Raw genomic sequence first — 14,156 nt, 5'->3', positions numbered from 1 at the left:
CTGAGACACCGCTCCTTGAAGATGTCCTGGGTACTTTGTAAGTTAGTATCCAAGATGGTGCTGACTACATTTACAACTTTCTGCAGCTTCTTTCAGTCCTGTGCAGTCGCCCCTCCATACCAGACAGTGATGCAGCCTGTCAGAATGCTCTCCATGGTACAACTATAGAAGTTTTTGAGTGTATTTGTTGATATGCCAAATCTCTTCAAACTCCTAATGAAGTATAGCCGCTGTCTTGCCTTCTTTATAACTACATCAATAGGCTGGGACCGGGTTAGATCCTCAGAGATCTCGACACCCAGGAACTTGAAGCTGCTCACTCTCTCCACTTCTGATCCCTCTATGAGGATTGGTATGTGTTCCTTCGTCTTACCCTTCCTGAAGTCCACAATCAGCTCTTTCGTCTTACTGAGCGCAGCAATTCAAAAGGCAGCTCTACACCACCTCTCAGAGACAATAACAGGTGGGCAAATCATGCTGGTCTTAGAGGGAGAGAGTGGGAGAGAGAGGGTGGGAGAAAGGGCAAGAGAAAGAGTGAGAGAGAGAGTGGAGGAAAGAGAGAGTGAGAGAGAAAGTGGGAGAGAGAGGGTGGGAGAAAGGGCAAGAGAAAGATTGAGAGAGAAAGTGGGAGAGAGAGGGAGGAGAAAGGGAAAGGGAGAGGGTGAGAGAGAAAGGGGGGAGAAAGGGCAAGAGAGAGAGAGTGAGATGGGGAAAGAGGGCAATAAGGACTGTGTAGCAGAGATAGAGAGAAAATAGAGAGCGGGAGAGAGGAAATAGGGCAAAAGAGAGAGAGGGTGAGTGTGTATGTGAGAGATAGAGACAAGATCAGATAAAACTTTATCTATCCTGAAGGAAATTATTGTTGCAAGGTTGCTCAGTCAGGAGTATATACTTTAAAATGCAAAGTGTAAGCATTGAGTTATGAGTAAAAAACAAAATGTGCATTAAAAAGTAACAGTGCAAATACAGATGTGCAATGAAACCATATACTTATATCGTAAGGAGGAGGAGTTGTAGAGTCTCATAGCCACAGGGTGAAAGGGTCTCCTGTGGGGTTCAGTGGTGCCCCTCGGTGGAATCAGTCTGTTACTAAAGGTGCTCCTCTGTCTGTCCAGTATGTCATGGAGGGGGTGGGAGGGATTGTCCATACCACTCTGTAGCTTCTGCAGCATCCTCCTCTCAGACACAACCACCAGGGAATCCAGTTCCACCCCCAGAGCAGAGCCAGCCTTCCTGATGAGCTCGTCGATCTTCATGGCGTCAGCTGCTCTCACCCTGCCGCCCCAGCAACTACAGCGTACAATAGGTTGCTGGCCACCACTGAGTCGTGGAACACCTGCAGCATAGTAGAGAGAGATAGAGAGAAAGACAGAGAGGGATGGAGAGAGGGGGAAGAGAGAGAGGGGGAGAGTGAATAGAGAGAAAAAGGAAAGGAAGAAATAAAGAATGAGAGTGTGTGAGAGAGAAAGAAAGGTTAATATGTGCATTGCAAACCTCAGAAATGTGGAAACAACTAAGAAAGCAGCCATCCACTTGACTGGCAAGAATGAACGTGGAATGCTGTTCCCTGAGCTGTGACTAACCACACAGTCATGGGCCTAGAGAGAGTAGAGCAACAGGTTAAGTATACATTCCTGAGGTGCACCAGTGCTGATTGTCAGTGAGGAGGAGCTGTTGGTACTGATCTGCACTGACTATCAGAATCGGATTGATTATCACTGACATGTATTGTAAAATTCGTTTGTGTGTACATTGGAATCTCCATACGAGACAGAGATACAACCACAGCTGGAACAATCTCTTCTGTACATCTGTAGAAATTTGTAAGAGTCTTTGGTGACATACTAAATCTCCTCAAACTCCTAATAAAGTGGAGCCACTGACGTGTCCTTCTTTGTAATGGCATCAACGTGTTGGGCCCAGGACAGATCCTCTGAGATATATCCATCTGAGACGTTGTTACCGGCCACACTGGTAATCTAACATGTTTCTAATATTCAACTACTGAGGATTTAAATAAAATAAGATCTACTCCGATATGCTGAATGCAGTCAGGGTGTGGTCGAGATGAGAAGTTTCTGGGCATTAGCCAGGTGAGTAAGCCTCTGACATAATGAAGGGTGTGTCTCAGAGATGCACGTGAAATCAAAGGAACCTGTGAGTGGGTGAGGACAAGGCTCAGTCCGGGATTGTGCTGAGCTGGTAAATTTGTGTTGGGTGGAGGTCAAGTTTCTCACTCCAGAGTGGAAGGAAGGGAAAACGAACTGTAGACCCAGCTACACGGCACGATTACAATTGAACCTTCAGCTGCTTTTAACCCGCTCGTTTTGAATTCAGTCCAAATCCTGGAGGCATCTAGATTGGGAGCAAATTCTCAGCAGGAATGAGAGAAAGCGAAGGGGAGAGAATCAGGTTTATTATCACTGATGTAATGTATGTCATGAAATGTATTGTTTTGTGGTAGCAGTAGAGTGCAGTACATAAAAAATTACTGTAAGTTACAATAAGAATTACAGTGCACACACACACATAGAGAGAGAGAGAGAGAGACACATATATATACAGTTGAAGTCAGAAGTTTACATACACCTTAGCCAAATACACTTAAACTCAGTTTTTCACAATTCCTGACATTTAATCCCTGAAAACATTCCCTGTCTTAGGTCAGTTAGGATCACTACTTTATTTTAAGAATGTGAAATGTCAGAATAATAGTGGAGAGAATGATTTATTTCGGCTTTTATTTCTTTCATCACATTCCCAGTGGGTTCTAAGTTTACATACACTTTGTTAGTATTTGGTAGCATTGCCTTTAAATTGTTTAACTTGGGTCAGACGTTTCGGCTAGCCTTCCACAAGCTTCTCACAATAAGTTGCTAGAATTTTGTTCCATTCCTCCAGACAGAGCTGGTGTAACTGAGTCAGGTTTGTAGGCCTCCTTGCTTGCACATGCTTTTTCAGTTCTACCCAGAAATTTTTTATCGGATTGAGGTCAGGGCTTTGTGATGGCCGCTCCAATACCTTGGCTTTGTTGTCTTTAAGCAATTTTGCCACAACTTTGGAGGTATGCTTGGGGTCATTGTCCATTTGGAAGACCCATTTGCAACCGAGCTTCAACTTCCTGGCTGATGTCTTGAGATGTTTCTTCAATATATCCACAAAATTTTCCTTCCTCATGATGCCATCTATTTTGTGAAGTGCACCAGTCCCTCCTGCAGCAAAGCACCCCCACAACATGATGCTGCCACCCCCATGCTTCACGGTTGGGATGGTGTTCTTCGGCTTGCAAGCCTCACCCTTTTTCCTCCAAACATAATGATGGTCATTATGGCCAAATAGTTCAATTTTTGTTTCATCAGACCAGAAGACACTTCTCCAAAAAGTAAGATCTTTGTCCCCATGTGCACTTGCAAACTGTAGTCTGGCTCTTTTATGGCGGTTTTGGAGCAGTGGCTTCTTCCTTGCTGAGCAGCCTTTCAGGTTATGTTGATATAGGACTCGTTTTACTGTGGATATAGATACTTGTCTACCTGTTTCCTCCAGCATCTTCACAAGGTCCTTTGCTGTTGTTCTGGGATTGATTTGCACTTTTCGTGCCAAAGTACATTCATCCCTGGGAGACAGAATGCGTCTCCTTCCTGAGCGGTATGACGGCTGTGGGGTCCCATGGTGTTTATACTTGCGTACTATTGTTTGTACAGATGAACGTGGTACCTTCAGGTGTTTGGAAATTGCTCCCAACAATGAACCAGATTTGTGGAGGTCCACAATTTTTTTTTCTGAGGTCTTGGCTGATTTCTTTAGATTTTATTTGTAAACTTCTGACCCACTAGAATTGTGATATAGTCAATTAAAAGTGAAATAATCTGTCTGTAAACAATTGTTGGAAAAATTACTCGTGTCATGCACAAAGTAGACGTCCTCAATGTCTTGCCAAAACTATAGTTTGCTAATATGAAATCTGTGGAGTGGTTAAACAATGACCTTAAATGACTTCAACCTGAGTGTATGTAAACTTCTGACTTCAACTGTGTGTATCTGTATATATACTCTGGGTGATTGATAAGTTCGTGGCCTAAGGTAGAAGGAGTCAATTTTAGAAAACCGAGTACATTTATTTTTCGACATAGTCCCCTCCTACATTCACACACTTAGTCCAGCGGTCGTGGAGCATACGGATCTTGGACCTCCAGAAAGTGCCCACAGCAGGGGTGATTGATAAGTTCATGGCCTAAGGTAGAAGGAGATAAGTTATACAGCTCTTGTTACATGCACATGCAGTTCAACTCTTTGAGTGATTATGCAGAAAGTTTGAAGTTAGTAACTCATCATGGGTGATTGATAAGTTTGTGGCCTAAGGTAGAAGGAGATGTTATTAACTTCAAACTTTCTGCATAATCGCTCAAAGCGTTGACCTGCAGGTGCATGTAACGAGAGCTGTATAACTCATCTCCTTCTACCTGAGGCCATGAACTTATCAATCACCCCTGCTGTGGGCACTTTCTGGAGATCCAAGATCCGTATGCTCCACGACCGCTGGACTAAGTGTGTAAATGTAGGAGGGGACTATGTCGAAAAATAAATGTGCTCGGTTTTCAAAAATTGACTCCTTCTACCTTAGGCCACAAACTTATCAATCACCCCTCGTGTATGTATGTACAAACATTTGTATGTGTGTGTATATTTTTATCTATATACATATATATACACACATATTTATAAAATCATAAAACCATTCGGCCTATTGAGTCTGCTCCACAATTTCATCATGGCTGATTCTACTGATTCACTGTTCGTTGTCTGAAGAAATTCCTCCTCATCTCTGTTCTAAAGGGATGTACTTGTATTCTGAGGTGGTGCATCTGGTCCTTGATTCCCCCACGATAGGAAGCATCCTCTCCATGTCCATTCTATCTAAGCCATTCAATATTCGATAGGTTTCAATGAGATCTCCCCCTCATTCTTCCAAGCTCCAGTGAGTACAGGCCTAGGGCCATCAAATGCTCTTCATGCATTAGTTCTTTCATTCCCATGATTATTCTTGTGAACCGCCTCTGGACCCTCTCTGATGCCAGCACATTTTTTTTGTGATGCAGGGGGCCCAAAACTGCTCAGAATTCTCCTAGTGCGGTCTGACCAATGCCTTATAAAGCCTCAACAATACATATATACTCTCCTCCCATCTGGTAGGTGCTACAGGAGCCTCTGCTCCAGCACCATCAGGCACAGGAAGATCTTCCCTGAGGCTGTGACCCTGCTGAACCTCTCATCACAGCGCTAAGCAGTATTGCATCCGTATTGTACTGTCTCAGTACTTTTATATTTGTGTGCTGTAGCATTTACTTTTTATTCGCAGTTATTTTGTAAATAACACTATTCTTTGCATTTCTGGTCAGATGTTAACTGCATTTCATTGGCTTTGTATCTGTACTCGGCACAATGACAATAAAGTTGAACCTAATCTGATCTAAAAAAGAGCACAAAAGTGCAGTAGTGTTCATGGATTCAGAAATCTAATGGCTGAGGGAGAAACTGTTCTTAAAACATTGAGTGCATTCTGAAAGGTGGATTCTGAAGGCGAGTTACCTTTGCATATCAATGATGAAGATAACGATGATCATTTTGAACTGTAAGGCGTGTTATTTAGCCTGGCAGAACTGAGAATTGTGCCCGTTGTTTCCATTTGGAAGGAAAACAAGCAGAGCACTTTCCTCCCCAAAGTTTATTTCTGTGCCTAGAATAAAGGAACAATCTTTTCTTTCACTGACTGTGAGACAAGAAGCTGGGTACCTGGCCTCTCACAGGGGCTCATTTTGAATGCTTTGGTTGCCGTCCAAATTCACAGACGGGGATTCACATGGCCCGTGGCCGGCTAGGGCAGGTTGCCTTGAAGAAGCTTGCTGTTCAGATGTGCCTGGGCCGGGGTCTAGCTTATAGTAGAAGGACTGTGTACGGCTTTGTGTGAACCACCACTTCAACTCATTCTGCTTAGCTTGAAGCCGTGGCATTTGTATGAATCGTCTCAAATTTCCATGTGAACGTGAGGCTCTGATGTGCTCTATTGTACCGATGAAGCAGCTTTATTTAACACACTTTGTTGCCTTGATGCATTTTACTTCACTCCATGATGGGCAGCTTTGGGACTTCAGCATTGTCTGAGCCATAAGCTAAAGATGGTACTTTTGGAGCTGTATTTGATCTGATGGTAACTCAGGAGCTGTATTTTATTTGAAAACTGACTTGCTTCTCTATGTACAATGTTTTTTTTAAACTTTTGTTTGTTAATAAAATTTGTTATAATTTTATACTACGTTGTCTGACTGCCTGCCTTAAAGAGATTCAGGACCTGCTCATACTATTAGCTCAGTATAATGCAGGGAACAAGGCAACCCAACTGGTATGCTACATGCTCCTATAAAAAGCAGCGTGAAGTCACCAGGTAATCTTTTGTGGGCTTTTCATTGAGGAGAGCACTGGGCGGAACTTTGTCATTCTTCTTTGAAATTTTGCCTTGGGGGTTTTGTTAACATTGACCTTGGAGGGTGGGTGCCACTTAATTGACTTTGACAAGATGCATTGTTTTAAAAAAGGGCAAAACCCAGAATTAAAACAACACTCCTGATTCCTGTTACTGAGGTGGAGTTAATTGGCTCTGTGTTCTAACCCTTCAAATGCAGAACATTCCTGTAATTTGGAACAGGAACATCTAGACTCAAGATTCAAGTTTATTTATTGCGCGTTCGCCAAAACGTGCAGTGAAATATGTCATCTGCGTAACAGCCAAAACATCTGAGAATGTGCTGGGGGCGGCCCGCAAGTGTTGCCACGCATTCCAGCACCAACATAGCACGCCCACAATGTACAGAACACAACAACCAACAAAACAACAACAGGAAAACAAACCTCTTTCCTCCTACCCACCCATGTACACAGCCCTTTAGTCCCAGGAGAGGCTGCCTCCGGCAGACTCCGGATCAGATTTAGGCTGGCGGACACTATGCCTCGATTTCCCCAGAGGACTTGGGGCTCCAACCGATGGGCATCAACTTCCGGACATCCAGTTCAACCGTTGGGCCTCGATTCTTGGCATCGACCCCCGGGATCCGCTGATCACCGAACACTGGGCCTCGAACTCCAGATTCATCGCTGACACGGCCCTGAACACTAGGCCTCTTTCTCTGGTCTTACTGATTCATGAACCCATGGGGTTATCAGACCTCACTCCTCCTGCCTGCACAGAACTCTGACACCAGAAATCACCCACAACTTGCCGACCCTGGGTGGGGGCGTTGGGGGAGCGGTCACCAATTTTCATCAAGAGACCTCAGAGAACAATACTGACTGATGCAGCAGCCAGCATAATCAAAGATGCCATCCGCGCTGGGCATTCTCTCTTTTCTCCCCATCCACCAGCCTCTCGAAGCACTTCATAGCAATTATGTCAGAGCCACAGGTCGATAGTCATTCAGGCATGCCACCTTGCTCTTCTTTGGCACTGGGATTATCGTTGCCTTCTTAAAACATGAGGGGATCTTAGACTGAAGCAAGGAGCAGTTGAAAATGTCAGCAAACACTCCAGCTAGCTCGCTTGCACAGGCCCGGAAAACCTGTCCTGGGACGCCATCTGGGCCCGTTGCCCTCCTTGGATTTATCTTCAGGAACGCCCTTCTAACGTTCTCCTCGGTGATGATGAATCTCGATGCCACCAGGTTCAGTTCATCTGGAGGGAGCGGGACGCTCCTTTTCTGTTCAAATCTTGCGTAGAATACGTTAAGTTCGTCAGGAAGAGAAGCGCCACAGTTATTGATATTCCCAGACTTTTCTTTGTGCCCAGTGATCTCATTTAGACCCTGCCATAGTCTACTGGCATCCCTCTGGTTAGCCTGGGCTTCCAACTTGGCTCGATATTGCCTCTTGGCGCCCTTAATGGCTTTCCGGAGTTCACGCCTGGATTCCGTGTAGCGACTGGTATCCCCGGACCTAAAAGCTGCAGCTCTAGCCTTTAAAAGGGACCTGACCTCATAATTCATCCAAGGTTTCCGGTTAGGGAATACCTGGATCGTCTTGCAAGACACACAGTCCTCCGTGCATTTCCAAATAAAGTCCGTGACAGCTGAGGCATACTCATCGAGGTTGGCTGCCGAGTCCTTGAATACTAACCAGTCCACCGATTCAAAGCAGTCACGGAGGACCTCACCCGTTTCCTCCGTCCAACACGACACTACTTTTGACACTGTGACCTCCCGCTTCAGTTTCTGTTTGTAAGCCGGGAAGAGGAGTACGGCCTGATGGTCTGATTTTCCGAAGTGAGGTCGTGGGACGGAACGGTAGGCATCCTTGACTGCTGTGTAGCAGTGGTCAAGTATATTCCGGCCTCTAGTGAGGCAGGATTACAGAGGAGGAGGTGTTCGCTGTCTTGAGGCACATCCCCAGGGCCTGACAAGGTGTTTTCTCAGAGCATGTGGGACACAGGTGCAGAAATTACAGGGACCCTAGCAGAGATATTTAAATCAACCTTTGGTACAGGTGAGGTACCGGATGATGGGAGGATAGCCAATGCTGTTCTGCTGTTTAAGGAAGGACCTAAAAGTAAACCAGGAAATTACAGATCGGTGAGCCTGACGTCAGTACTGGGAAAGTTATTGGGAGTTATCTAAGGGACTGGAAGTATGAGTATTTGGACAGACATGGACTGATTTCGGATAGTCAGCATGGCTTCGTGCGTGGTAGGTCATCTCGAACCAATTTTAGAGTTTTTCAGGGAAGTTACCAGGAAAAATGATAAAGGCAAGGTAGTGGATATTGTCCACTAGGCAGTTGATAAGGTCCTACATGGGAAGCTGGTGGAGAAGATTCAGTTGTTTGGCATTCAAGGTAAGGTAGTAAATTGCATTAGACATTGGCTTTGCGGGAGAAGCCAGAGATTGGCAGGAGATGGTTGCCTCTCTGACTGGTGGTCTGTGATTACTGGGGTGATGCAGGGATTGGTGCTGGGTCCACTATTGTTTGTCATCAATCTGGATGGTAATGTGGTTAACTGGATCAGCAAATTTGTGGGCGACACCAAGACTGGGGGGTTAGTGGACAGTGAGGTAGACTGTAAGAGCTTTCAGTGGGATCCGGACCATCTGGAAAAATGGGCTAAAAATGTCAGGTGGAATTTACTACAGACAAAAGTGAGGAGTTGCACTTCGGTTGGACTGACCAGGGGAGCCGAACAGTAGAGTCCGAGGAGTGCGGCAGAACAAAGGGACCTGGGAATACATTCGTAATTCATTGAAAGTGGCAGCACAGGTTGATAGGGTTGTAAAGAAAGCTTTTGGCACATTGGCCTTCATACAGTAAATCCATGTATTGAGTACAGGAGATGGGATGTTATGTTGAAGTTGTATAAGATGTTGGTGAGGCCTAATTTGGAGTATTGTGTACAAAGAATTGGTAGAGCCAGATAACCTGTACACAGAGTCCTCCTTAGGATAACATGCATAAACTGCTGGAGGACCTCAGCAGGTCAGACAGCATCCATTGAAATGAATAAACAATTGATGTTAGGGTCTCAGCCCGAAATATCAACTGATCATTCATTTCCATAGATGCTGCCTGACACGCCGAGTTCCTCCAGCTTTTTATGTGTGTTGCTCTGGATTTCCATCAGCTAGAGAAACCTCGTTGGGATGCTGGCCTCCCATGCAAAGTGTGGTCAAATTCTGTGATCTCATCACGAGGGCGTAACTGACGTCATTAGATCTTTGTAAGGCAGAGGGTATCCTGGGTCAGGTGGAGCTGGAGCTCAGATACAAATCAGTTGTCTTGTCATTGAATATAAGCACAGGGTCAAGGGGCTGAATGGCTCTTCTGTGGGCTGGGAATGTTGTGCATTGTTTCGGGTCTCAGCCTGTGTTGTTTACTGTTTATTCCTCTCCATAGATGCTGAGTTCCCCCAGCATTTTGTACGTGTTGCTCTAGATTTCCTGCATCTGCTGAAAAAGATTTTGTTTGTCTGGAGAGACAGTGCAAAACAGGCCCTTCCAGCCTAACGAGCCGTGGCACTCAACAGTCCCCGATTAGTGACAGGACAATTGACAAAATCCAACTAACTGACTAACCGGTACTTCTTTGCACTGTGGGAGGAAAGAGGAGCACCCGGAGGAAGCCGAATCTGTCACGGTGAGAATGTACAAACTCTTTACGGATAAGCCAGAGTTGAACTCTGAGCTCCGATGCCCCAATCTGTAATAGAATTGTATTAAGCACTATGCTATCGTGCACCCCCAAATCGCTAGTGTTTATGAATCTCTCTCCTACTGCCTTCAAGTTTTCTGTCCCCATCTCAGTTAGTGTTAAATTAGATCCACTCCTGCACACTGAGCACTTAGGTCAAAGGGCTACATGCACGGACATCTAAACAGATACTGTCCCAGGTGGGAGCTTGTACATGGATGTGCTGCCCTCTGCTGATGCCAACAGCAGAATTCTGCAGCTCGGAATGTCTTGGATATGTTTTTGATCTGAATCGGAACCAAATCAGGTTCATTACCAGTGACACATTGATTAAGGACCCGCACTATCCGAGCCATGCCCAGAGGGCAGGGTCTCAGAGTCCAAGGATGTCCCTTTAGTACAGAGATGACGAGGAATCCCTTTAGCGTAAGGGTGGTGAATCAGTGCAATTCATTGCCAGAGACGGCTGTGGAGGCCAAGTTATTGGGCATATTTAAAGTAGAGGTTGATAGGTTCTTGATTAGTCAGGATGTCGAAGGTGACAGGGAGAAGGCAGGAGAATGGAGCTGAGAGGGAAAATAACTCAGCCTGATTGAAAGGCAGAGTAGACTCAATGGGCTGAATAGCCTACTTCTGCTCCAATGCTTTATGGCCTTATGGTCAACTCATTCCTACTACTGGTGAGGAGGTACAGGAGCTCGAGTCACAAACTGAACGTAATTAGGAATAGCTTATCCCGACCACCATCAGATTTCTGTACTCAATATTCCTCTTTTGCACTACTTGTTTTAGTTTTTATCGTAACTTAAGACATTTTTATGTCCTGTACTACACTGCTGCAACAAAGCAACAGATTTCATAACATATGTCAGTGATAGTAAACCTGATTCTGAATCTGTGAACCTAGCCAGCTCCATTGTGGGCACTTGCCTTCTCACCAATGAAGCACCTTCACTGGGAGATGCCCCAAACAGGCAGCACCCATCTTTATGGACCCCATCACCCAGGACCTGCCCTTTCCTCACTGCCACAACCACGAAGCCTGAAGACACACACTCAGTGTTTCATGAACAGCTTCCTCCCCAGTGCTGTCAGATTTCTGAATGGACAATGAATGCATGAACAATACTTCACTATTTCTTTTGCACTTTTTATTTTTTTATATAAGTATACTACTTAGTATAATAAGACAGTAGACCATAAGACGTTGGAGCAGAATAAGGAGTTTTGGCCCATCGAGTCTGCTCCACTATTCCATCATGACTGATCCATTACTTTCACAACCCCAAGCGCCTGCCTTCTTCTCCTAACCTTACACACCCTGACTGATCAAGGATCTATCAACCACCACCTTAAATGCACCCAGTGACCTGGCCTCCACAGCTGCCTGCCGATTCACCACCCTCTTGCTAAAGAAATTCCTCCTCATCCCTGTTCTAAATGAACATCCTTCTATTCTGAGGCTGTGCCCTCTGGGTCTAGACTGCCCCCCCCCACCATAAGAAACATCCTCTCCACATCCACTCTACCTAGCTTTTCAACAAAATAGGTTTCATTTTCTAAATTCCAGTGAGTACAGGCCCAGAGCCATCAATCACTCCTCATATGATAAACCTTTCATTCCTGCAATTATTCTCGTGAACTTCTCTGAACCCTCTCCATTGTCAGCACATCCTTTTTAAATAAGGGGCCTGAAACTACTCACAATACTCCAAGTGAGGCCTCACCAGTACCTTATAAAGCCTCAGCATTATATCCTTGCTTTTGTATTCTAGTCCTCTTGAAATGAATGCTAACATTACATTTGCCTTCCTCACCACTGACTAGGTCTGCAAGTTAACCTTTAGGGAATCCTGCATGAAAACTCCCAAGTCCCTTTGCAACTCAGGTTTTTGAATTTTCTCCCCATTTATAAAATAGTTTATGCTCTAATTCCTTCTACCAAAGTGCATGACCATACACATCACAATACTGTATTCCATCTACCACTTCTCTGCCATTCTGCAGACTCACTGCTTCCTCAACTCTACCTTTCCCTCCACCTATCTTCGTATCGTCCACAGACTTGGTCACAAAGCCATCAATTTCATCATCCAAATCATTGACATACAACATAAAAAGAAGCAGTTTCAACACCCACCCCTGCAGAACACACTCATCACTGGTAACCAATCAAAAAAGGCAATCTTTTCCCCATTCTTTACCTCCAGCCAATCAGCCAATGCTCTATCCTTGCTAATATCTTTCCTGTAATACCATAGGTTCTTGTTAAGCAACCTCGTATGTGTCACCTTGCCAAAGGCATTCTGAAAATCCAAGTACACAAACATCCACCAATTCTCCTTTGCCAACCCTGCTTGTAATAATTCTAACAGATTTGTCAAATAATTCTAATTAATTAATTCTAACAGATAATAAATAATTCAAACAGATAATTCTAATAATTCTAACAGATTTGTCAGGCAAGAATTTTTCTTGTTGACTTTGGCCTATTGTATCATGTGCCTCCAAGTACCTCGAAACCACCTCCTTAACAATCAACTCCAACATCTTCCCAACCACTGAGGTCAGGCTAACTGGCCTTTAATTCCCTTTATTCTGCCTCTCTCCCTTCTTGCAGATTGGAGTGAAATTTTCAATTATCCAGTCCTTTGCAACCATGTCAGAATCAAGTGATTCTTGAAAGATCATTACTAGTGCCTCCACAATTTCTTCAGCTACCTCTTTCAGAGCCCTGGTGTCCATTTGGTCCCAGTGACCTACTTACCTTCAGATATTTCAGTTTCTTAAGCATCTTCTCCTTAGTAATGGCAACCTCACACATTTCTGCCCCCTGACACTCCTGAACTTCCTGCATACTGCTCGTGTCTTCCATAGTGAAGACTAATGCAAAATATTTATTCAGTTTGTCCGCCATTTCCTTGTCCCTCATTAGTAACTCTCCGGTATCATTTTCCAGTGGTCCAATTTCTTCTCTCGACTCTCTTTTAACTTTATATCTCTGAAAAAGCTTTAGATATCCTTTTTCACGAGGAAATCTGCAGATGCTGGAAATTCAAGCAACACACATCAAAGTTGCTGGTGAACGCAGCAGGCCAGGCAGCATCTCTAGGAAGAGTAAGAGTCAACGTTTTGGGCTGAGACCCCCATATCCTCTTTGAGATTTTTGCCTAGCTTACCTTTGTATTCCGTCTTTTCTCCCCTTATAGCTTTTTTAGTTGTCTTCTGTTGGTTTATAAATGTTTCCCAATCCTCTAACTTCCCACTAATTTTGCTCTAATTTATGCCATCTAATTTGATTTTATATTGGCTTTGACTTCACTTGTCAGCCATGGTTGTGTCATCCTGTCTTTAGAATACTTCATCATCTTTGGAATGTATCTTTCCTGTGCCCTCTGAATTGCTCCCAGAATATCCAGCCATTGCTGTTCTGCTGTCATCCCTGCTAGTGTCCCCTTCCAATCAATTCTGGCCAGCTCATCTTTCATGCCTCTATAGTTCCCTTTACTCCAATGTGGTAACTGATACATCTGACTTTACCTTTTCCCTCTCAGACTGCTGGATCAATTCTATCAATTATGATCACTGTTTCCTAAGGGTTCCTTTACCTCAAGCTCTTTAATCAATTCCGGTTCATTGCACAACACCGAATATAGAATAGCTCATCCCCTAGTGAGCTCAACCACGAGCTGTTCTAAAAAAAAAAACATCTCATAGGCATTCTACAGATTCTCTAACTTGGGATCCAGCACCAACCTGATTTTCCGAATCTACTTGCATATTTAAATCTTCCGTGACTATCATAACATTACCTTTTGTCATAGCTTTTCTATCTCCCACCGTAATTTGTAACCTTTCTACTGTTTGGGGGCCTGTATATACCTCCTATCAGGGTCTTTTTACTCTTACAGTTCCCTTCCTCTACGTACAAAGAT

This window comes from Mobula hypostoma, chromosome 8 (assembly GCF_963921235.1).
Source record: "Mobula hypostoma chromosome 8, sMobHyp1.1, whole genome shotgun sequence".
Taxonomy (NCBI): domain Eukaryota; kingdom Metazoa; phylum Chordata; class Chondrichthyes; order Myliobatiformes; family Myliobatidae; genus Mobula; species Mobula hypostoma.
This window is presented reverse-complemented; position numbering follows the sequence as displayed.